General features: G+C 46.7%; 1 protein-coding gene across 13 annotated transcripts in view; it reads left to right on the forward strand.

Annotated features, from left to right (window-relative positions):
- ARVCF (ARVCF delta catenin family member) overlaps window positions 1-24412 on the forward strand; it is a 452118-nt gene that overhangs the window by 265776 nt on the left and 161930 nt on the right. Inside the window, exon 1 of one of the 13 annotated variants that reach the window (XM_033136008.1) lies at window positions 15255-15365. The exons of the other annotated variants lie outside the window; for them this stretch is intronic. The gene's annotated coding sequence lies outside the window, so the exon portion shown is untranslated. Of the gene's footprint in view, window positions 1-15254; window positions 15366-24412 lie in introns of those variants that run through there. 13 annotated transcript variants of the gene reach the window in all.

Here is a 24412-nt window from a genome sequence, read left to right on the forward strand (position 1 = left end):
ATTTTTGAGGTAAATTATATATTTTCCCCATTCCTTATTAAAGTTTTGGTCTTCCTGATTTCTGATTCTTCCGGTCATTTTTGCCATTTCAGCATAGTCTATCAACTTAATCTGCAATCCATCTCTGGGCTAGTAACATCCGAGCAGCAGTGGTCACGTACATAAACAGTCTTTTGTAGAGTAATCTAACAATCAATACCTCTTTACAATACCAGGCACAGGGCCTTCTCAGTAGTGGCACCCGCCCTGTGGAACGCTCTCCCATTAGATGCCAAAGAATAAACAACTATATAACATTTAGAATAGATCTTAAGTCAGCCCTGTTTAGAGACGTTTTTAATGACCGATGTTTTAATGTATTTTTAATCTTTTGTTGGAAGCCTCCTAGAGTGGCTGGGAAAACCCAGCCAGATGGGCAGGGTAGAAATAATAAAGTATTACTACTACTAATACTACTACAACAAACTCTGGGAACTGTAGCTCTGGGAGGGGGAATAGGGATCTCCTATCAGCACCCTTCACAAACTGGAACTCCCAGAATTTTGGCGTGGGCGGTAGCCATGACTGTTTAATTTGCACAAAGTGGTGTTGTGGTGCTTCAGGTGTACGTTGTGAATGTGGCCTGACTTTGTTGTTGTTGTTCAGTCGTTCAGTCGTGTCCGGCTCTTCGTGACGCCATGGACCAGAGCACGCCAGGCACGCCTATCTTTCACTGCTTCCCACAGTTTGGTCAGACTCGTGTCAGTAGCTTCGAGAACATTGTCCAACCATCTCGTCCTCTGTCGTCCCCTTCTCCTTGTGCCCTCCATCTTTCCCAACATTAGGGTCTTTTCCAGGGAGTCTTCTCTTCTCATGAGGTGGCCAAAGTACTGGAGCCTCAGCTTCAGGATCTGTCCTTCCAGTGAGCACTCAGGGCTGATTTCTTTAAGGATGGATATGTTTGATCTTTTTGCAGTCCATGGGACTCTCAAGAGTCCCCTCCAGCACCATAATTCAAAAGCATCAATGGCCTGACTTAGGTGGAGTCTTTTCCATACCCCTTGACCTTGATCCATGGATATAATAGCCTGCTGTCTTTAAAAACATCTCCCCCACTGAAAATGCAATAAGAGACGAGAACTGCATTTATAGGTTGTTGTTTTTTTTGCTCTTCTCCTGCTCAAGCCCAGGCACATAGCCACCTTAGCAGTGGTCAAACATCTGCTCCTTGGCCAGAACAGCTTGCTTTTGACAGCATGTTATTATGCCAGTAAAAACGGTAGCAGAAAGCTTGGAAAGTGATATGCTTCCTTAAGCAAGGGAACAATTTTCTGCCCCCTGGAATGCCAACATTAAAATAGATATGGATGGAAATTAGAGGGGAGTTAGAGGGAGAGGCCGACCATCGTCCTCGTTTATGGACACTGCTAAGGTTCAGACCTGCCAGCTCAGCCCCTCTGGATTAGCACAGCCTCAGTCAGACGGAGTGATTTGCACTTGTAGCCAAACGAGTCACATATCAAGGGTTGCTGGAGCAAGAATCAACAACCTCAGGCGTTGTGCAGAGCTTCACTGTGTGGTAAGCCACCAGTCACACATGTTGGATCGTTTCCTAGTTTTTCCAGCTGCTGGAAACTGTAGGAGGGGAGCATTCTGCTTGAGGCCTCCTTGCGGATTTCTGACAGTCCTCTGGTTGGCCATGTTGAGAACAGACTGCTAGGCTGGATGGGCCATTGGCTTGGTCCAACAGGCTTCCTTATGTTCTTAAGTGCTCATTGCTTATGCCCACTTAATCAACCTGCATCACTTAATCAACCTGAATCCCAGGTCAGCTGAGCCAGTGCCCCAAACTGGAAGCCAGATGGCACCACACCACCCATCCTTGATGGACTCTGGTGCAGATTTCTCTTAAAGCCTCTCCTTATATTCCAGTTAAGGGTTTGCTTGTGTTTTTTTTCTTTTTTAATAAAAAAAAACAAGTTTAACAAAAAGAGAGGAAGAAAAACAAGTCAGAAATAAAAAAGTGAATATTGGCTCACATTTAAAATACAATGACTAACATATCCATCTCAGTTTGAGCATAAAAGTCGATTTATGCCACCCACAGTCACTTTAGAATCGTAAGAGCTTGAAGGGACCCCAAGGGTCATCTAGTTCAACCTCCTGCAATGTAGGAACCCATGACCCAGAGATTAAGAGTCTCATGCTCTAATGACTGAGCCACCTCTCTCTCTTGGAGGTGGTAGTGATTCTGAATATCAGCTGCTGGAAACTATAAGAGGAGAGAGTGCTGTGGTTTTCCCATTTTGTTGGCCACGGTGAGAACAGGCTGCTAGACTAGGCAGACCATTATCCTAGTCCAGAAGGCTTCCTTATGTTCTTAAAGGCTTGTTGTTCCTGATTTTATGCCCACTTAATCAACTTGCATCACTTAATCAACCTGAATCCCAGGTCTTATGTTCTTAAGGTATAAGAAAGTGTCGGCATATGCTCTAGCTGTGCCTAATTAACCCTCTTTACAAACCTGTTGATGGGTGAATTTAGCCAGAGTTAACAACGCATTCTGCCCCTTCCACAGACAAGGTTGCTCCATCAAAGCAGGTACGGCGAGATCCATGCCGCTCTAGGCCATAGAACTTAATTTAGTTAAGATCTCTAATTTCAAGCTTCCCGCATCCTGTGTCAGTCATACCCTTTCCCTCGGCATGAAAAGAGAGGAGACATTTAGACATCCAGATGGTGCCCTTGGCGGATAGGATCCCAAAGCAGGGATGCTGTATGAGCCCTACTCAAAACGCGTGCCAATAAGGGCTGGAATAAAGGTGCAGGACTGTCCAGATCAAGCCAAGGCCAAGCACAGATAACCAGTCCAGGTGCCAAAAGCAATCCAGCCCTACCTTGAGATGCCAGGGGTTGAAACTTGGACCTTCTGCATGCAGAGCAGATGTTCTGTGGCCTAAACCACTGAGCCTCTTGGGCTTGCCGATCGGAAGGTTGGCGGTTCAAATCCCCACGACAGAGTGGACTCCCATTGCTGTTTCCCAGCTCCTGCCAACCTAGCAGTTCAAAAGCATGCCAGTGCAAGTAGATAAATAGGTACCACTGTGGCAGGAAGGTAAACGGTGTTTCCGTGCGCTCTGGTTTCTGCCACGGTGTCCCGTTGAGCCAGAAGCGGTTTAGTCCTGCTGGCCACATGACCCGGAAAACTGTCTGTGGGCAAATACTGGCTCCATCGGCCTGAAAGCAAGATGAGCGCTGCAACCCCATAGTCGCCCGTGACTGGACTTTACCGTCCACGGGTCCTTTACCTTTTTTTTACCTCTACCACTGAGGTTAAGGACTGATGCGAGCTGTACTCCAAAATGTCTAGAGGGCACTAGGATGGGGAATGCTGAACGAAGCCCAATATTGTCGACTCTGACTCGCAGCGACTCTCCAGGGTATCAGGTAGTGGGTCTTTCCTATAATCAGCAACCTGATTCTACTTTAACTGGAAATGCCAGGAATAATAACAACAATATTCCAATTTATAGTACACCTTTCACCCCAAGGCCCCAGGGCGGTTTACAGCCATTGAAACACAACATTTAAAAACAGTTTTAAACAACGTAATATTACAAAAACAAGGTGGGATCTAAAAATAGGTGGGACCCCGAGTGCCAAAAAGCCAGAGTAAAGAGGTGCGTCTTCAGTATTTGCCCCAAAGCTGTATAATAAAGGTGTCAGATGAATGGATCTTGTAGCTCTTCTACAAGCGCAGCAGCTGTTCTGCTACTGAATACCAGTGCCTCCCAAAATCACCGCTTCACAAATATTATCTGCATTCAACCAGGGCCATTGCCAGAAAGGAGAGGAGAGTTACGGTAGAACTTTATTTTTTTTACAAAACAAAGCAATTGGCCGCCCTAGGATTCTTGCTGTTCCTTCACACAACAGCAACAGCCCTCGAAGTGTGGATTTGTTTGGATTTGTTTGGTTTTATCCTCACATCTCTCTGCTCTTTGAGACAATCCTCGGAGCCACGGAGGAAGAATTAAAAAAACCCAGTAAACAAAGCCAAAACCTGCAGCCCAAGCGTTTAGGCGAGACCCCCGAGCCCACAGGCGGTAGATGAATCCCACCCTTGTTTTATGTTTTTAATTTGTGAGCAACATTTCCAGGGAGTGAGGGGGGAGGGTGGGTGGTGGAAGTTAGCTCCAGCCAGTCAGCAATTCTCTCAGCCCCCCCCCCCCACCTGGCCTGACACAGCACGATCGATGAAGGAAAACTCCTGCTTCGGGAAATGAAAGGAGCCTTGGAGGCTGCCAGCAGACATGATGAATGTCTGGTGACTATAGAGGCATCCCCTGAATGAGATGGATGGTTCTGGAAGTGATGTCACAGCGTGTTCTGCTGCCACGTGCTACAGCAGACCAAAAATACTCCTCTCCTCTTGGCTTACACACCAGCGACTGGGAGGATGGCTGGGAGTTTGAGAATACATTGAATTCGGGGTTTAATAAGGTGCAAGGGCCGAGACAAAATGCTGCAGTTTTCAGGGTTCCTGTTTAGGATGACAGCAAGCCATACTCTTTTCCAGGATACTCCATTCTTTTCCTCTTTCCCAGTAGCCAAGTCAACATTAAGTAAAGGTAAAGGGATCCCTGACCATCAGGTCCAGTCGTGTCCGACTCTGGGGTTGCGGCGCTCATCTCGCTCTATAGGCCTAGGGAGCCGGCGTTTGTCCGCAGACAGCTTACGGATCATGTGGCCAGCATGACAAAGCTGCTTCTGGCGAACCAGAGCAGTGCACAGAAATGCCGTTTACCTTCCTGCTGGAGCGGTCTCTATTTATCTACTTGCACTTGGATGTGCTTTCGAACTGCTAGGTGGGCAGGAGCTGGGACCGAGCAACGGGAGCTCACCCTGTGGCAGGGATTCGAACCACCGACCTTCTGATCAGCAAGCCCTAGACTCTGTCGTTTAACCCACAGCGCCACCTGGGTCCCCTAAGTCAGCCTTAGGGATGGGCTAATCTGTTGGTTCTCCACATTTCCACATGTGTCTTGCAAGATTTTTTAAAATTATTTTTTAAAGAGTCCCTGTGAAAATTCGCCAGCCTTTTAGTGTGAATTTCTGCATGTTTGCACACAGGTTAGCCTAACATACACACTTTTGCAGTGCAGTTTCCCCTGAAATAAGGCATTTTCTTGCATGCATGCATTTTTCATGCACACTTTACCCTAGTAAAATGCTTGTTTGCTTGGGTGGAGAATTGCACTTCAAAGTTCGAAGAAGTGTGAATTTCAAGGACGGCTGTGTTTTGGTTCATGTATTACGCTTCGGAAAGGGTGAATTGGGTAGGTTTGCTTTTAAATGCAAACTCAATAGAATCTCGGGAAAAGTGTATTCTTCCTTTACCTGCTATCAGATCCTTTCAACTGAGAATTAAACCTAGAACTTTCTGCACACCAGTCATGTAGACCACAGGCTTAACTGGAGTCAGCAGTGTGATGAAGCAGCAACGAAAACTAATGCAATTCTGGGCTGCTTCAATAGAAGTATAGTGTTGATGAAGGGAAGTCATCGTCTTGCTCTATTCTGTCTTGGTCAGACCACACCTGGAGTCCTGTGTCCAGTTCTGGGCGCCACAATTTAAGAAGGATATCGACAAGCTGGAACGTGTGCAGAGGAGGGCAGCCAGGATGATCAAGGGTCTGGAAACCAAGCCTTTTATGAGGAACGGTTGAGGGAGTTGGGTACGTTTAGCTTGGAGAAGAGAAGAACTGATATGATAACCATCTTCAAATATCCGAAGGGCTGCCAAATGGAAGATGGAGCCAGCTTCCAGAGGATAGGATCTGAATCAGTGGGTTCAAATTTACTAAAAAGGAGATTCCAACTAAACATCAGGAAGAACGTTGAAACAGAATTCTTCAGGAGTTGATCAACTCTCCTTCCTTGGAGGTTTTTAAGCAGAGGTTAGATGGCCACTTGTCATGTACACTTTAGTTGAGATTCCTGCTTTGCAGAGTGTTGGACTAGATGACCCTTGGGGTCCCTTCCAACTTGACAATTTTATGGTCATATTTCCCCTGCCACTGAGTGGTGTCCCCTCCCCATCATAGTGGTGCCCGGCGTCAGTTCTTCTCTATGCTTAATTCAGTTTCGGTGGTGCCATACATGAAAAAGTAGACAGCACCTGGGAGTAACGGTGTATTAATCACCATTTCAGTTGTTTCCGCTGCTGTCTCTCAGCAAGAAACAGATTCTGATGATGGGAAGGATAATCAGCCTACTTTTGAATTCTGTTTTGCAGTATTTGACAGTGCAGATCAGGAAAATGTTTTACTGCCTATTCTTCAAAGTTAATTGCTTTTTTCCTTGCTTTTTTAAAAAAGAGGTCTCCTCTGTAATAATCATACACAAGTGGATTATGAAGCCTATTTTGTAAATAGCCATTGGTGAATTTTTAACCCAATGGATTGGAACAGGGAAAAAAGTCCAGGCCATGTTCAATGCCTTTCAGTAAAACGGAGAAGAATATATGCAGCCCGTTTGTGATTGATTTCTGGGTTGTAGCCAAGTTTTCCTGCTCCCCTTCCCCCCACCTGACACAAGACACACCAGCCACTATTGTAATATGCAAGCTCCTTGGTACTTGTTTATCATATTTCCTGATGGGGCCAAGGTAACAAGGCGAGTGTTGGAATGCTAATAGGCCTTGGTGTTGCGAGATCACTTTCAGTCCATATTTGCATTTTTGCTCTCTTCCGTTCCCAAAGGGACTTGTCCCTCGGTACCACCGCAGGCACAGCAGGTTATGGATGGAAAGCAGATGAGATATCTTAAACATGGGCCATTAGAATATCTTGCCAAATTAAGCTTTGGATTTCAGTTGAGGGTAGTGGGATTCTCACACAAACCACCTCATCGTGAATAGGGTCCTCTTCGTGCCTCAGTTGCTCAGAGCTGATCTAGATGGGCTGGTCTTGGTGGTGTCCCTAATTTAAGGATATTCAGAAGCCATGTAAAGGCACACCTTTTTTCGTCTGGCTTTTGGAAATGACCTTATTGTTGTTCATCCTCTGTTAATGGATTTATTGCTGTAATGCTGTTGCAGTGATTCTTTTATTAAGCTATAACTTGCCGAAGACCTTTGCAGACCTTCCAACTGTCCCTCTTTTTCCAGGCACAGTACCGGATTCATAAAACCTATCTCTGTTTCTGATTTGATCCCAGAATGTCCCGCATTTCCTAAGGTTGTCCCTATTTTCATCGGAGATATGTTGAAAGGTATATGACTCCTGAGCCATCTGAAGGCAGCCCTGTATAGGGAAGGTTTTTTTTTTTTTAATGCTTAATGTTTTAGTATGTTTTTAAATATGTTGAAAGCTTCCCAGAGTGGCAGGGACAACCCAGTCAGATGGACAGGGTATAAGTAGTCAAATTATTATTATGGGATTGTTGTTGTTTAGTCGTTTAGTCGTGTCCGACTCTTTATGACCCTATGGACCAGAGCACACCAGGCACTCCTGTCTTCCACTGCCTCCTGCAATTTGGTCAACTCATGTTAGTAGCTTTGAGAACACTGTCCAGCCATCTCGTCCTCTGTCATCCCCTTCTCCTTGTGCCCTCCATCTTTCCCAACATCAGGGTCTTTTCTAGCAAGTCTTCTCTTCTCATGAGGTGGCCAAAGTATTGGAGCCTCAGCTTCAGGACCTGTCCTTCCAGTGAGCACTCAGGGCTGATTTCCTTCAGAATAAATAGGTTTGATCTTCTTGCAGTCCATGGGACTCTCAAGAGTCTCCTCCAGCACCATAATTCAAAAGCATCAATGCTTCAGCGATCAGCCTTCTTTATGGTCCAGCTCTCACTTCCATACATCACTACTGGGAAAACCATAGGATGTCCCTATTTTCATTAGAGAAATGTTGGAGGGTATGCCTTTGGTGAAGGGTAAGAAATTTATGTGTCAAATAAATAGCCTAGCACAGGGTTGGGGGAAACTTTCGACCTGGTTCCAATGTGGCTCAAAAGACTGTTTTCCCCAAAACGGGACCACCTGCCCCACAGGTGATGTCATATGTGATGTCAGGTGTGGGGCAGGTAGAGATGCCGCTGGATTCGCACATTGGGAATCTTGGGCCATGCAGCCGAATCCTGAAGGAAACAGCTTTGCCGCCCCTGTGCTTGGGGTGTGGGAAGCTCTCAGCTTACAAAACCTCCTGCCCTGCGGTTCTGAAATGTTTGACACCTGGTTGGCTTTCCGGCGCTTGGGAAACTCTGCACAAGGGATTTTGACATTCGCTGGGACAGCACACATGTCAGTCACTTGATGTCATAATGATGACAGGTGGGTTGTACCATCCACTAGTCAAATTCTTCCCCTTTCCTGGCCTAGCAGTTTTTAAGCATATTATAAACACTGAGCTGAAGGTCCTGAATTCAAATGCTAGCTCAGACCAGAACCTACTAAATCACAACCCCAGTCCCCCTCCCCCTCCCCCTCCCCCTCCCATCAGCAATATGAGTTTTTCATTCTGTTGTACTCTGTAAAAAAAAATTACTGAATGTCGACACGTTTTGAGCCATCAGGGAAATGGCAATATATAAATATTTAACAGTTATTACTGTTATTGTTTCCCAGACAGTTCTGACACATTGCATGCATCCGTGCGTCTTTTGTTACTGTAAGATCTCCTGTTTAACTGAAAAGATATTTACAAGCATTTATGTATTTGGAATGTTTCGTATGCTGTTTTTCAACAAAAGGTTCTCAAAAGAAGGGTGTGCGGTGCGGGGGCGGGGATGGGCTACAATTAAAACATTCTGGAAAAATACTAATCCTGGGTTGTATCCAGTAGAGTAGACCCACTGGAATTAATGAGTGTGCTTAACTTAGATCCAGTAATTCCAGTGTGGGTCTACTTGGTGTGTAGAATTCAGGTGGCTACAAACCAATGCAGTATTCTCACATTGTAAATATACCATTCTCTTTTGTGTGAGATCTGTATGTGATATCCAATGGATATAATTCAGTGGTGATATCCAACAGACTTAATCTGTTAATTTCAATGGGGTCCAGCTTCCTGCAGGCTATCACTCTTTCTCTGTGAAATCTGCATGCATACTGTGCACAAAAATGTTTGCTAAGCTGCATTTACAGGTTTATTATATCCCTATATCCGGGAGCACCTTAGCTGTGGAAATTATTAGTTACCCAATGATAGCTGTTGAAATGATTTCATAAAGTCAGCAAAAAGGGGCTTTTCTTCCAGCCAACAGACCAAGCAGGTTTAACACACTTGGACAAACTGCAGCACTCTGCAAAATACTATGTATCGAGAGAGAGAGTATGTGTACAAATTAAATATGCCCATGAGGTATGACGTGTCTTGAAAGATAATAACAGAGAAAGAATGACAGTGCTAGATTGTGGAGAGCAGGTTTGTTCTGTTGCAGCAGGAGCAGGTCTCTGTTTCTATAATGCTGACAATGGATCTGTTTCAAGGTTCTTGTTCATGATCTTAAACAGAACGACCGATTACCCTTTCGGATTTCCTTATGGGCTGCGTAGGTGTGAAATGGGGGTTCTGTGCTCCCCAATGATGCCTCCAAACAACCTGTTTATTCATCATTCATCCAAATTTGCTTGCAAAGAGATCAGACGACGTTGGCTATCCGTTGAGCACTCATCCTAATCTGTTTGCGGGGCGATTAGATGAGGTTGACTTGTTTACTGAGCACTCGCCCTAATTTGTTTGTAGGGATATTAGACGACGTTGGCTATTTTTGGAGCGTTCCTTCTGATTTGTTTGTGGGGAGGTCAGGTGATGTTGCGTCAAATTAAGCCTCATTCCGTACTTTCCACTGCATTTTCCAGTCACTTTCCATTGCAAAAAGTTCTCTATGTGGGTTTGTGGGTTTGCGTGTATGCACAGGTTCAAGACCTTGCGATCAACTGCAATTGTTCCACTTGAATTTGCCAGTTACAGGTAGGTAGCCGTGTTGGTCTGCCATAGTCAAAACAAAATAAAAAATAAAAAAAATCCTTCCAGTAGCACCTTAGAGACCAACTAAGTTTGTTCTTGGTATGAGCTTTCGTGTATCTGAAGAAGTGTGCATGCATGTGGGGATAACCAACGTCTGGGACGACCTGAAAACAGCGACAGTCTGAAAGCCTTCTGAGTCCCATAGTCTGCCTCTGGCAACCCTACCAGGAAACACATGCATGTTCAATTTATTCTTACCCCCCCCCCCCATCCTGACTTTCGTAATCGCATCCAACTCCTATCTATGCAGTTTTGTTTCACTTGGGGTGGTGGGGACGACAACAACCCACTCTTCCTTCTTCTGTCCCAACCTGTTGATGATTCACCCCAACTTAAGGGGCTGCATATCTGGACTTGACTGCTGTTCTGCTTTGATAACCAGCCCCTTCTTAAAAGTAAAGGTGAAAGGCCTTAGTGAAAGAATTTAAGCCCCTGATAACACGCTGTGGTGCTGACCTACATGCTCAGTGAAGGAAGTTTACAGAAAAGCGGCAAAGGAGGGTGAGGGGAAACATCTCAGAGAAGGTCAAGCTTGTTTATGTTGAAGCTCCCGTTCAGACAAGTCTAGCCTCAGGGAACGAGATGTAGCTCAGTGGTAGAACATCAGCTTTGCATGCAGACAGGGCCGGATTTAGGTTTGATGAGGCCCTAAGATACTGAAGGTAATGGGGCCCTTTTATATGTCCAGCTGTCCTTTGTCAACAACAAATTGTCGCTGTTCTTTGTGTTGAATATATGCTCTTTGGTAATTTATGGACCTAATAGGTATCTAAAGACATTTGCACATGCAGAATGTAGGCACCCTATATGTAGAAATGAGCAAACCAGTGATATTTTAGTAGAGTTTGGATTTGATATCCCACTTTATCACTACCCTAAGGAGTCTCAAAGCGGTTAACACTCTCCTTTCCTTTCCTCCCCCACAACAAACACTCTGTGAGGTGAGTGAGGCTGAGAGACTTCAGAGAAGTGTGGCTAGCCCAAGGTCACCCAGCAGCTGCATGTGGAGGAGTGGGGAAGCGAACCCGGTTCACCAGATTACAAGTCCACCGCTCTTAACCACTACACCACACTGGCTCTAGGACTTTAGGGAGCAGGCTAGCAGGCCCATTACTTACATCACAGGAGCCTACACAACATAAAACACAGTTGCTATATGTAGGTTTTATTTTATTTGTTTTTTTATCATATTTTGGAAATGTACATCTAGGTTTCCCCCCCTTTACATTTTTTTGGGGGCCCCCAAGAGAGTGGGGCCCTAAGCTATAGCTTGTTTAGCTTATACGTAAATCCAGCACTGCATGCGGAGGGTCTCAGGATCAATATGTAGGGTTGGGAGGGAGCCTTGGTTGAAACACTGGAGGGCTGCTGCCAGTCAGTGTACTGCAAGATAGAGCCTGGTGGACCAAGCTTCTGACCTACTATAAAGCAGCAGGTCAGTTCTAGCACAGGAAATCTGGAATGCAAGTTTGAAATAAGCGTGAACGGCTTGGGCTGTGCTGCTGTACTCTGAGCTAGTGGTGGATGTGATGGGGGAAACTTTGGTTCAGTATGCATTTCTATGCAAAGCTACCTAGTTTCTTCTTCCTGAAACTATGTCTGAATGGAAACGCAGCTGTTATTTGAAACCAGGGTGGATAAAAATCAATGCTAAAAACGCCCCTGGCCCTGCATGAAACTCTGGAGAGCTGCTGCCAGTCAGTGGGATGCAATACTGAGCTAGATGCAGCATTGCTCTGACTCCGTATAAAGCAGCTTCTTCTGCTCCTATGTTAGCTAAAGTCTGGGCTTTTTTCAGCGGAAACTCGCTGGAGCTCAGTTCCGGCACCTCTCAGGTGGGCACCATTGCTATTCCAAGAGAATGAATGAGTTCCATCACCTCTTTCTCTAGAAAAATAGCACTGGCTAAAGTGAGTTGTATATTTCCAACATTCAGGCTGCGGGTGCTGTTGCTCGTTTAGTTGAAACTGCACCATCCACAAGAGGGAATTGTTGCCAGACTTGTGGGGTGGAGTGAGGAGGGGAGAAAATTCAATTCAGTTTTGCTTTTATAAGTGAACCTCCCTAATCCACTTTCAGAAACAGGGTGCGAGCAGAAAAGCAGCCATCCTTTGACATTTGCACTCCTCCAAATTTCACAGTGAGGTTCCCCAGCCAAGTAACACGTGCAGCGTTGCCTATAGCAGGGTAAAGCGTGCCTGCAAATCCATCTCACTAGGGGGAATTGCTTTGCAAAATTTGTGTATTGCATGCAAACGTGTATACCCTACGATAAATTTGCAGATGAATTTTCGTGAGGATTTTTAAAATGAATCAAATTGCTAACTGATGTGGAAATGTGGGGGGTTAAATGTAAGGCTGGGGAAACCGAGAAACCGAGAGACACTGGAATTGACAGACTTGCCTGTTATCTGTGGGGCGGAGTTTGAAGAAGTACAAAAGCACTTTAGCGAAAGAAACTCTCAAAAGCACACACCTCCCCATGGTTCAATGAGGACTTCACGGAGCATGCTCAGTGGGAATAGAATGTTGAGGGGATGTAAAACTGTGGGGTAGGAGAAGGGCCACATTCCCTTGTGGGCAACGTTGTGAGGGCCGCATGCTGTTAGTGGTTGGAGCCATGAATGCAATTGTTTTCCTTTGGGGAGTCATCTAAGCTTCAACAAACCCCTGTCTGCCCCCCATCCAGGAAAGCAAGGGGCATGATCACAGTTAAGGACACATTCCAGGCCAGGAGGGGGGGCACTTGGAGTGTGGCCTAGGGATAATTTCAAGGGCCAGGTAGAGAGACCTGGGAGCCACACCTATGATCTCCCCACCCCACTCCAGCTCTGAGGTTTCTCACTCCAAACTGTAAGGATTTTAAAATTCCTGTAGAGCACCCCTGCAGCACCTCCTTGATAGGACTTTAGTTTCTTCTCAAATGAAAAGCATTCTTGCCTTGATCTGGCTTCCCAGCTTAGCTTGGAATACAACTGTTTCTCTCTCTCTCTCTCTCTCTCACACACACACACACGGATGAAACAAACACTGATCCAATTGAAAGGGGCATGATTTCCACTCTAGCAACCTGAGTGAACATTTGGTGATGGATTTCTTGACTCCCAGCTCCTAATTTCCTCCTTTTCCTAGGGAGGCTTTTTGCTGTTATCTTTTACTGTCCGGTTTAATACCGAAAGAACATATTGAGTGACCCAGCGCAGCTCTTGGAGACGAGAATTTAGATTGGTTCCTTAGGCACAAGCACGGGCCTGTTCTTAACCTTATCTGTCAAACTCTTGTTATCCGGGGCCAAAATGTAACTTGAGCGCTGCAGAAGCAATGAAGTGTAGAACAGGCTACTCAGGGCTAAACTGCACACGAAGCAAGGGATCTGTGCTGTTTGTCTGAAAGCAAAAAGGCAGTTGGGTAGAGTTTTAGATCATAGAATCATAGAGTTGGAAGAGACCACAAGGGCCATCCAGTCCAACCCCCTGCCAAGCAGGAAACACCATCAAAGAATTCCTGACAGATGGCTGTCAAGCCTCTGCTTAAAGACCTCCAAAGAAGGAGACTCCACCACACTCCTTGGTGGCAAATTCCACTGCCGAACAGCTCTCACTGTCAGGAAGTTCTTCCTAATGTTTAGGTGGAATCTTCTTTCTTAGGTGGAATCTTCTTTCCATTGCCCCGTGTCCGCTTCTCTGGAGCAGCAGAAAACAACTTTTCGCCCTCCTCTATATGACATCCTTTTATCTATTTGAACATGGCTATCATATCATCCCTTAACCTTCTCTTCTCCAGGCTAAACATACCCAGCTCCCTAAGCCGTTCCTCATCAGGGGTAGGCTTTAGTGGATTGGGTATCAATTCTACCCAACCCTGCTCCATCTCCCTGGTTTAAGAGGAGAGGAGGACAACACTCAGGACTCTTGTCTCTTAGTTTTTTCCTCTCTGCTGCTGAAAGCAGCTGTGCTGGAGGGGCAATTTGAGCTGGAGGAACTGTGCAGAGGGAAAGCGTACATTGGCTCCTGGTACATTTCCATGCACCATTCAAAGTGTTGGTCAGGGGCGTTCCTAGCCCCTTGGCTGCCTGGGGCGGGAAGCCAAGAGGCACTCCTGGGGGCGGGGGCATCGGGGGATGCTGGGTGGGGGCTTTGGGAGCCTCTGCGGGCTGCAAAGAGTCCCGAAGCCCCTGCCCGGCATTCCCCGGGGGCGGGGTGTCGCAGTGTGTTCGTGCGTCATGACATCATGACCGGGGGCGGGGTGTCGCATCCCTCTTCGCTGGCCTGCCCCTCTCCTTGCCCCGGCTCCGCAAGCCAGCCAGCGGCGCAAAAAGCCGCTGGAGGGCGGGACCTATTTTCGGCGCTGCCGGGGCAGAGCCACAGGGGTGGCCAGCGAGGGGGGTGACACCCCGACTCGCTGGCGGCCCCTGCGGCTCCACCCCGGCAGTGCCGAAAATAGCCTAAAAAGAATTTACAAAAAAAGTAATAAAAAAAAGCCCTGTGGGCGGGGCCACCCCCTGATGTGTCACCCCCAGCAGGGGCGCTGCCCGCCCCCCGCCCCCCCGCGACGCCCCTGGTGTTGGTGCTGACCTTTAAAGCCCTAAACGGCCTCGGCCCAGTATACCTGAAGGAGCGTCTCCACCCCCATCATTCTGCCCAGACACTGAGGTCCAGTGCCGAGGGCCTTCTGGCGGTTCCCTCACTGCGAGAAGTGAGGTTACAGGGAACCAGGCAGAGGACCTTCTCAGTAGTGGCGCCCGCCCTGTGGAACCCCTTCCTGTCAGATGTCAAGGAAATGAACAACTACCTGACTTTTAGAAGACATCTGAAGGGAGCCCTGTTTAGGGAAGGTTTTTAATGTTTGATTCTATTTTTAATATTCTGTTGGGAGCCGCCCAGAGTGGCTGGGGGAACCCAGCCAGATGGGCGGGGGTGTATATAATAAATTTATTATTATTATTATTATGAATTAATTAATTACCCTGCATTCTGGAGGTCTCAGAATGTGGGTTTCAGAATCTGCAAGAGGGTGCACTGGACGCTGGATCATAGAGCCACCCTCACATCGGCTTCACTTTGATTCCTAGACTTAGAGAGGGCAAAGGCATGACTGACAAAGGAAAGAATTTGCAAATGATTCATTTGGTAGATTTTTTTTTGTTTGTTTTACACATGTCTGTTGGCAGGCATGATGTCAGCAGCAGGTGGAGAAAGGTAGGGGAAAATTCCCTGTTAGGAGATTGTAGTAGTCACCGGCATTTCGTAATCCCAACCAGTCTCTTGTGGCGTCTTTTGCTCATATGTTCCGAAGCTGCTTTGGGAAAAGCGAAAGCTCCTTGAGGTGTTTCTGGAATGCCACGAGCGGCAGGTAAGGAGGGCTGCTTCTCAAATGCGAAGTGTGTTTTATTTGCAAAGATTCTGTTGATCCAGGGAGACTCGGGACATTTGCTCCAGCAATGCTGAGCACTGGACTTTGAATCTTATGTCAGTAATGCAGGAAAGGAAGCAAAAAGAAAAAAAGGGGGTCGGGGTTGAATCTTGTTTTTCTTCCAAGATCAAGGTTGCATTCTAAATTATCATCAGCATAGCTCCTTAATTCAGCTTATATGTTTAGGGGGCAAGGTAGCAGTTGTTTTAAGTCTGTATCCTGCTTGCCCCCCCCCCAACTGCTGCCAAATGAGGGGTTTAAGTTCTAAGTAAACATTATTATTTTTTTTACAAAAAATATTTTATTGTTTTTGCTAAGAAGTGCAAGCACAACAAAAAGAGAGAAAACTACAGATTAAAAAAAATGTACACCTTAGAGTGTCACAGCGTGGAAGGATGAAAGTACAAAGGAGTGGCTCCGCTCCAAAGGAATAATAAAGTATTGACTCATACAAAGATTCCCTTTGCGAAATAACAAAGATATGTAAAAACGCAAGTCTTCTCCACCTGCGAGTTCCATCCATTATTGAGAATAAAGGTTCGGCAGAGTCTTAAATGAGCCAGACATTTGCATATTCTGGTGGCGCTGAGCAACCGTGTGCCTCCATATTCATATAAGAAATAAAATCATGTCATATAGGGGGGGAAATAGATATCTATCATCAGAGCTCTGTCCTTTAGATACTTGTAGCTTATGAGATACCTGTTCTGGGAAGGCAATAATGCAACAAACTTCTGTGATAGGGGCTGTCCTTCTTTAGATCCTTAAGCTAGCATAGACCAAGGGAAGGTAAAGGGACGCGGGTGGCGCTGTGGTCTAAACCACTGAGCCTCTTGGGCGTGCCGATCAGAAGGTCGGCGGTTCAAATCCATGTGACGGTGTTGAGCTCCCGTTGCTCGTTCCCAGCTCCTGCCAACCTAGCAGTTCGAAAGCACGCCTGTGCAAGTAGATAAATAGGTACATCTGTGGCGGGAAGGTAAACAGCGTTTCCATGCGCTCTGGTTTCCGTCATGGTGTCCAGTTGTGCCGGAAGCGGTTTAGTCCTGCTGGCCACATGACCCAGAAAGCTGTCTGTGGACAAACACCAGCTCCGTCGGCCTGAAAATGAGATGAGTGCCACAACCCCCTAGTCGCCTTTGACTGGACTTAACTATCCAGGGCCCTTTACCTTTTTACCTAACCCAAGGCAGCAATCCTATGCCAAGAAACTACCCTAAAGCAGGTCTGCGTAAATTAAACTGGTGCGAAGTGACATCAGAGCCAAACCCTGTCAAGCAGTGGGGTGCAGCTTTACCTAACCCTCCAACAGAGGGGAAACGATCCTGTAAAACAGTCTTCTATGCTGGGTTGCTAGGTCATGTGTCCGAGCTGAACTGAGTTCAGATCCAGGCTAAGTCTGCCCTCACCATGCCTCCAAAATTGCCGTTTTGGGGGACTTACATTAACCCCAGCTGAGCCAGCTTGCTGAGCATGTTGCAGTGTGGTAGCTCCAGCTGAGCTGGGTTTGGGGACTTAATTCTAGCTGAGCCAGACATCCACTGCCCCCTAAGCTGCACATCCTGTTGCAGCTCATCATAGACTTGCCCGCTAAGTGTATCCTCCTCAGAGATATAGAGTAGAGTAAGTATGTTTCTTTTTTTTCTTTTTTTTAATTAAAGATTTTCTTGGTTTACAAAATGTCTCTCGCATTTTTCCATGTAACATTTTTACAGATCAATTTTGGTTGTTGAGACATTAGGCAGAGAGGGGGAAGGAGGTGGATGGGATGGGGGGGAGGGTGGGGTGGGGAGGCGATGTGTCTATTTTCCTTAGCGTATGTAGGATTTGGTGCCAGCGTCGGTTGTGTTGGTTCTCTGTTGCTCGCTTGTGTTTCTTTGGCGGTCAGAGGTCGCGATTGGTGTAGGGTGTGCTTGTTCCTTTGTGGTTGGCTGTGTTGATCTTTGGTTTTCTGTGTGAGTGGGGTGGGTGGGTGTTTTGGACCAGGTTAGCCATATTGGTTTGTATGCTGTCGGTAGGTTTTTGTCATTATCTTGTTGGGCTGTGTGTGTGATGAAGGGGGACCATATGGGGGTGAAGGTATCTTCTTCTGTTTGTCCCCGTGCTAGTTTTAGGTTGCTGGTTAATTTTTCTAGTAGGGCTGTTTCCCATACTACTTGGTACCATTGGTCCATGCTTGCTCCTGACAGGTCTTTCCAGTGTGGCGCTCAGTTCTTGGGTTCGGCTCCCGTTTTGCACGCTTCCCGTAGGAATCTGGTTGGCCGCTGTGAGAACAGGATGCTGGACTCGATGGGCCATTGGCCTGATCCAGCAGGCTCTGCTTATGTTCTTATCCCCCGAGATAAATCAAAACTTTGCTTTGGTGCTTCTTTGTGATCGAGCGTTTTCAGCTTATTCCTTTTGCACCCTGTCTGTCTAGCGGGAGCACAAGGAGAGAAAAACAAACTCTTAAGTGAGCCGAGGTGCTGGAGGAGCCCCGAGAGACATATTTCTTGTCAAAATGACAAACTGCTCTTTCTGATCCTCGGGGGCGGTTTGTGTGGCAAAAACGCACGAGGCATTAGCCTTCATGTAATGGAGAAGGAAAGAGGAGCATCAGGTTATTTCCACCTCCTCCTTGATTATTATTTTCATCATCTTTTTTAAAAAAACAAGCAAACTACCGGTACCCTTCCTTTTCTGAAGCATCTTTCCAAAAGGTGACACTCTGCCCCTCCTTCACATTTCCCCCTGTTGCTTTCTCTCTCCTCTGTGCTGCAGTTCCTGGAGAGGGACCTATGACCTCTTGCAGCCCTCTGGGTTTTGTGGGGAATGAGTTCAGCAGGTCGACTGCATCCATCATTCCAGCCCATCAGAAACAGTTGAGCGCCAATTGCACTCCTCTTCCATTAGCGGAGACGCTTCAGATTGTTAAAATGGCGTAAAAGCCCTCTTTGCCAACTTGGTCAGATGGTGCTGATTTCCACGTTCTAGTGAGGGGTTAATGCTTGGCTGAACGCAGCCCCAATGATTCTCTCAGAGCAGCTTTGAGAAATATCACCTGGGCCTTTCCTTCCTTCTAATAAATAGCGCTTGGTTGTCTGTCAAGGCCCCCAAACCACCCCCAGGAGAATAAAGACACAAGGACACAGAAGTTTAGGTTAAATGTTAATGGGCAAAATTTAGGCCCCAACTTTATCGGTTACAGAATGTGAGATTGGCTTAGCACTAGCATCAACAGACTATATCTGACTCTTGCCCGCCTTGCAGGAAGTCTGGTAAGGGAAAACCTTCAGTAGGGGGAGCCCCACTGATGCGGATCGACTCGAGCACCCCCGGGTTCCTGCTGGGGTTGTGGCATGGCCCTAGCCCCTTCTGGGCTTTGGACAAGATCCACAGCCCCGGATTCCTTTAACGGAATACCCTTAATCATGGAGGGGCAGGTGATGGCCGCACCTCCCCTCCCCCCCCCACATCGCTATTCCAATGCCTAACCGCCAAACCTTACAAAGTTGTGACAATTGCTACAAGGTTGGCGAAAACCAAGTGGCTGGTGCCAATTTGCCAAGTGGAAAAAGTCCTACTGGGCCCCTCAATGGCGACCAATCAAAGTCCACAGCAAGGCCAATGACGAAACCTGGAAAAAGGGTAGGAGGGCGGGAGATCCGCGGCGCAAGGCTGAAAGAGGAAGCCCCAGAGTTGCGCCGAGGCTTAAATCATCCCCGGCCACACACCCCCAGGAGAGATGATTGGCCACCTGGCATCCTAATGTGGCTGGTGTCTCCCCTAGCGTGATGTGGGACACCGTCCAGCCCCGACACTGAGGGGAGTGGCTAGGGGGCCAGACCGCAACCCAGCCCCACCAGGAAGTGGACCCGATATAGGGCTGCCTGCCATGCTGTATAATACGGGATCGTCCCATATTTCAGTGTAAAATGCTACGCATGCAAGTAGGACAGGTGTGAGGAATCTGAGGTTCCCCAGAAGTTGCTGAACAACAGCTCCCACCATCCCTGGCCATTGAGTATATTTGCTGGGACTGATGGGAGCTGTTGCCAAGCAACATCCAGAGGGTTGAAAGTAAGTAGGGTTTTCCCCTTTTCCTGGTCTATAATTCCAAAATTGACAACCCGTTGCACACACACTGCTGATATTTCCTTTGTGCCACCAGCAGATGCTTGGGAGAAATGTCCACCTAAGAACTTGTGTTGATTTAGCCGGTTCTAATTTGACAATGTGTCTCCAATATCTCTGGGTTATTCCCCTGGGTTATTCTCCTCCAATTTATCTCTGGACTAAAGATCCAGCTCCCAAGAGTCCCTCGGGAAATCTGAACATACAACACAGAAGGGTTATTCTCTCTCTCTCCCTCCTTATAGCTGCAAAGCATTAAAAAAAAAAAAAAAGCTGTGCTCAGGTACCAGCAAGAAAACAAACCTTTCCAGCTGTGCTTGTCTTTTAAAATGGATGGGCAAGCCAAAGGCTATGACAGCTGAATCCTGCCCATACTTCAACCAAAAATAAATAAGGGTGAGACCTGAAACAAAATTTGCAGTGTGGAGTACCCCTGCTCAGGGTGCCACCAAGCCAGCCATGCCCATTTCCTGACTACTCCATTTCAACCCCCTTCCTTCAGTTTCCCATTTTTCTTCCCTGTCCAACACTGAGAATTCTGCAGCCACCAAGCCTTGCTCAATGCTCATCGAGTTGTTTTGCCACCCTTCTCCTGCCCCAAAGTTTTTTCTGTAGTTCAGCGAACCTTGGCGTTACCCTCCCACTGTGTTCACCCTTCCTGAAGCCTCCTTATTTTACATGTTGCTGATAGGTAGCCGTGTTGGTCTGCCATAGTCAACACAAAATTAAATATTATTTTTTTTTAATCCTTCCAGTAGCACCTTAGAGACCAACTAAGTTTGTTCTTGGTATGAGCTTTCGTGTGCATGCACACGAAAGCTCATACCAAGAACAAACTTAGTTGGTCTCTAAGGTGCTACTGGAAGGAATTTTTTTAATTTTTATTTTGTTTCTTTTACATGGGCAGTGCCGTTTTAGCTTTAAGTGCTGGCATGCAGGGAACTGAATTCACAATTGGTACATTTAGGGGAATGATTGTAATTTCACAAACCTAGAGTGTAGTAAGAAGCAAAACACGGAAAATCAATTATCCCCCCCCCCTTTCTCTCCAACTTACTTACACCCTAGATGTTGACAAAGAGTAGCCTTCTGTACTTAAGGTTATAAATAATTTTCTGCTTTGAGGGTTTTTTTCCTAGGTATGGGCATCCACAGAGATTTTTCCAGGCAAAACACTCGGCAGGGCAGGGGAAGATCAGGCCAATGTCTCACAAAAATTTAGAATAATAGCGTCCGTACATTTTCCACATCTCAGGTTCTACAAATGAAGGAAACCAATAAAAAAATTGTTTTAAAATGCTGGAAACTTACTTTCTCTGTTGTTGTTGTTGTTTTAAGAAAGAAAGAGCCAGTGTGGTGTAGTGGTTAAGAGCGGTAGACTCGTTATCTGGGGAACCGGGTTCGTGTCTCCGCTCCTCCACATGCAGCTGCTGGGTGACCTTGGGCTAGTCACACTTCTCTGAAGTCTCTCAGCCCCACTCACCTCACAGAGTGTTTGTTGTGGGGGAGGAAGGGAAAGGAGAATGTTAGCCGCTTTGAGACTCCTTCGGGTAGTGAAAAGCGGGATATCAAATCCAAACTCTTCTTCTTCTTCTTCTTCTTTTGATTTCCCCAGACACCCAAAAGCTTAGATTTGAGGCTGGGAATGTGTTGAGCTAGCTGTGTCCCACCATTGGAATTTCTGGAATTCCAAAAATCCCCAATCAGCCAATGTTCTCCCTGATAACTCTCTCTTATCTTAACTCCATCTCTTTTACACTAGAGGTTTCCAGCAGATTCTGTCCCTGGAGATACTAGACTCGGATAAGCCATAACTCACATGCTCTTGACAAGATAGGCATTTGGCCAAGTGACTGGCATACAAAGAGTCTTTCAGTCTATGGCCATGCCACTGAACTCTAACTTGGGATTCCAGCATTGTGTGTACTGGCTCCAGAACATAAACAGAGTGCAGATGAAAACACGAACAAGCTATACTGAGAAAACTGCCTCCACCTGTGGGTGAGATAAGTTTTAGCAAAACACATACTACAAATCCATCACTTAATATTATCTAAACAAAATAAAAAAATCTTTTTTATTTTATTTTGTTTTGACTATGGCAGACCAACACGGCTACCTACCTTTATTGCATTTTTGTTTGCTACTCTTCCTAGCATTTTACACAGAATAATAAAATTGCAGAGTAGGAAGCGACCCAGGGGCTATCTAATCCAATCACTTTCAATGCAGGAATCTGCTCACAGCTGTCCCTCTGTGGGCTCGAACCACCAACCTTGTGGTTAACAGCTAGACACACTTATCCATTGTGCAACTGTTGGCCAATCTACGCTTTGCATTTCTTGTGAATTTATGTACACTTTTCTCACCTTGAATTGCAATGTTTGTTAGTAGTGTGAATTTTGAAGAATAGCTGCTTTTCGTTTCATATATTGTTTCTAAAAAGCGTGAACAGGGTAGATTCACCTCTAAACATGAACGGAATCAAATTTCTCTCCAATCCCAAACTCCCTCACTGTTCTGTTCAAAACAAACAAACAAAAACCCATAAAGATCTTTTCCACATCACAATCGAAACTCAGCCATGAACAGACTCTTGAGTGGCAACAGTTCATTAATTAACACGTCCTGCGATTCAAATAACTGAGCTTGGCTCCTATTTTGGATACCAAAACAAATCTCGTTGGAGTGACTCCTCTCCAACTTCCTGGGTAAGAAGCCAGTTGAGCCTTGCAAGCGGAGAACATGTTGTGGAGTTTAAATCTAAGCCGCTCTGGTATGAGAGATGATTCCCTTGTCCCCAAATCCATCTTGTGCCATAATGAGGTTCTCTGGCCAGCTAAAAATTATCTGTGTCCTTCACATGCCTGCCGAAAGGAATCGCTCAAGAACAGCAAGCCTTGCGAGAGTTACGTGGTCATGTCAAGGCAGTAGCATAGTCGGGGTGGGGGGGGCATGGCCCTGGGTGCAAATTTATGAGGGGGCACCACCAGGTACACCCACGACAGGCCCGTTCATTGAGGCTGGATATTCTATTCCTGGGGTCGGCAAAAAAAGTAGCCGGGGGCTGGTCCACTGTCCCTCAGACCTTGTGGCCAGCAAGAGCCGTGGCACAGGGAGGGGGCTGGAAGAAGAGGCGAGGGGGGCATGTAGTCCTCCTCCCCACCCCCAGCCCCAGCCGCTGCGCTTACCTTCCCTGGGGCTGCCACCGGCGGTGCCGCCGCTGCTGCTGCTGCTTCTCATGGGTAGGCAGAGCGAGCTCATCCGCTCCGCTGTCTGGCCCACCAGGGCGGCGGCAGAGGGAAGATGAGCGATGCAAAAGGGCTGGCTCCGGAGAGGGGCTGCTTAAAATGGCGCTCAGCCAGCTCAGCCCAGCCCCCTTCCTCCTCTAGGCAGGGCAGGGAGAAGCCAGGAGGAGGTGCCGCCACGGTGTGTGTGTGTGGGAGGGGGGGAATGGAATGGCACGGGGGGGATGGCACAGCCCCAACGAACAGAATCCCCACACCAATCCACGGACAGTCCGCAGGCTGGATCCTGAAGGCAATTGGGCCTGATCCGGCCCCCGGGCCTTAATTTGCTGACCCCTGTTCTGTTGTTGTTGTTGTTGTTGTTATCATCACCCCACCCGTCTAGCTAGGTTGCCGCAGCCACTCTGTGCAGCTTCCAACATATATAAAAACATAATAAAACATTAAACATTAAAAACTTCCCTATACAGGGCTGCTTTCACCTGTCTTCCAAAGCTTGTATAGTTGCTTACTTCCTTGGCTCGGGGGTCACATACCCTCCAACGCTTCTCCAATGAAAATTGGGATGTCCTAAGGAAAAGTGGGACATTCCAGGATCAAATCAGAAACTGGGATGGCTTCTGTAAATCTGGGACTGTCCCTGGAAATTAGGGACACGGGGGGGGGGGGTCTGCAGTTTTCAGAGTCTTCAGGGAAGAGGGATTGATTGTTAAACCACTTTGGAAGTTGTCTCTCTGCAAGGCAAACGGGGGTCTCCTAACAACTTCCATTGCCCTTAGCAAACTACGGCTCCCGTAGCTGCTTGAAATCGTATGAAACTGATTCAAATGTATGGTGCAGATGTGGCCTAAGGCAGGATATTCTGGTTACCTCAAATAGCAGTAAGATAGCAGTGCCATCCCAACTCAGCCTGGAAATTTGCTCTTGAAACTGTGACATCTGCATAGCGAGCCAAGCAGGAATTTAATCTTCCAATTTTTATTTTTTTAAAAAAAATAATTATTATTTTTTTGATGGGAGACCATCTCTTCCAATGGATAGTGAGCTATTTTAGGAATGCAGATCCATCCCGAAAAAGCTCTCGGGACTCACATTTCCAAGACAGTCGCTGGATAAAAACACTAGCTCACCAGTGCTCATTTAAAACCAGCATGCTCCAGTTTTGCAGGATGCTTATGTCTAAGTACCAGGCTTTAAAGATTTGCTTTGCCCACAGGCAAGCCTGAATACAAAATGTGAATTTTATTTTCATTCTAAACACGGTGGATTTTCTTTTGGGGGGGTGGGGTGGGGAGCAGAGAGAGAGAGAGTCACAAAAAGTGCATGAAAAGAGCAGGAAAAATATTCCTTTCCTTGCTGTTATTCTCCCTGGGTTTATTGTCACAAAACAGTTTTACTGCAGTGGGATTTAGAGCAAAGGATGAAAAGATTCCCAGCCTAGTACGCCTCAGAATGGACCCTGATTTGGAAGACATTAGCACCTGTAATATAATCAGAAATCCAGAGCACTCATATTCCAGAAAATTGGGAGGATGCTTGGTGGTGTTGTCAGCAAGACATGGAATTTCGGGATGTGAAATGCATTGGAGAGCCTGTGCGGTGTAATGGTTAAGGTGTTGGGCTAAGACG

This window comes from Lacerta agilis, chromosome 17 (genome assembly GCF_009819535.1).
Source record: "Lacerta agilis isolate rLacAgi1 chromosome 17, rLacAgi1.pri, whole genome shotgun sequence".
Classification (NCBI taxonomy): Eukaryota; Metazoa; Chordata; class Lepidosauria; order Squamata; family Lacertidae; genus Lacerta; species Lacerta agilis.